Below are 1,303 nucleotides of genomic sequence, written 5' to 3'. Positions count from 1 at the left end.
GTGTAGGTGTAGAGGAGGTGGGTGTAGGAGTAGAGGAGGAGGGTGTAGGTGTAGAGGAGATGGGTGTAGGTGTAGAGGAGGAGGGTGTAGGTGTAGAGGAGGTGGGTGTAGGTGTAGGGGAGACGGGTGTAGGTGTAGAGGAGACAGGTGTAGGTGTGGAGGAGACCTGTGTAGGTGTAGAGGAGACGGGTGTAGGTGTGGAGACGGGTGTAGGTGTAGAGGAGACGGGTGTAGGTGTAGAGACGGGTGTAGGTGTAGAGTAGGTGGGTGTAGGTGTAGAGGAGGAGGGTGTAGGTGTAGAGGAGTTGGGTGTAGAGGAGGAGGGTGTAGGTGTAAAGGAGGTGGGTGTAGGTGTAGAGAAGATAGGTGTAGGTGTGGAGGAGACGGGTGTGGGTGTAGAGGAGGCGGGTGTATGTGTAGAGGAGACGGGTGTACGTGTAGAGAAGACGGGTGTACGTGTAGAGAAGACGGGTGCAGGTGTAGAGGAGACGGGTGTAGGTGGACAGGGAGGCAAGGAAGGGCCTTCAGGCCATTATACATAAGTATACATGAATACAATATAAAGTATATATATATATACAACATGTGTATCAAAACTATGTCTATGTGGTATACATCCCACAATCCCATAATCTAATTTAATGTTAGAGGACAATGCAATGAACAATAATGAAAGGGAAATTACACAGTATACGTGAGAGTAATACATCCGAGACCTAAATTTATACATTCTCCATCATAGTTCACATACTATTTCCTATACAGCATTATGTAGCATTCCATAATATAAGCATATACGGATGTTTTTCAAGCTACATGACATTAGACTACTGCTATTCACTAGACCTCTAATATATATCCACAAATACATGGCAAGGACTTATGGTACAGATATATAATATACATAGATATATGTGGAATACATTGGCAATACACAATTATTTCTAGTGTGTTGACGAAAAAAGAATAACTACATAAATTAATATTCGTGATACTAGGCTAATCAGCCAAGACATCACTATACAGTTTGAGCACATCATACACCAGCTACAGTATGATCATACTGGTGTATGTGTGGTCATAACACCACCTCACACCCATATGGTAATATTACAATACACCATGGTCCAGTATGGTAATATCACAACACACCATGGACCAGTATGGTAATATCACAACACACCATGGACCAGTATGGTAATATCACAACACACCATGGACCAGTATGGTAATATCACAACACACCATGGACCAGTATGGTAATATCACAACACACCATGGTCCAGTATGGTAATATCACAAC

Source organism: Procambarus clarkii, unplaced genomic scaffold, assembly GCF_040958095.1.
Source record: "Procambarus clarkii isolate CNS0578487 unplaced genomic scaffold, FALCON_Pclarkii_2.0 HiC_scaffold_499, whole genome shotgun sequence".
NCBI classification, from domain to species: domain Eukaryota; kingdom Metazoa; phylum Arthropoda; class Malacostraca; order Decapoda; family Cambaridae; genus Procambarus; species Procambarus clarkii.
This window is presented reverse-complemented; position numbering follows the sequence as displayed.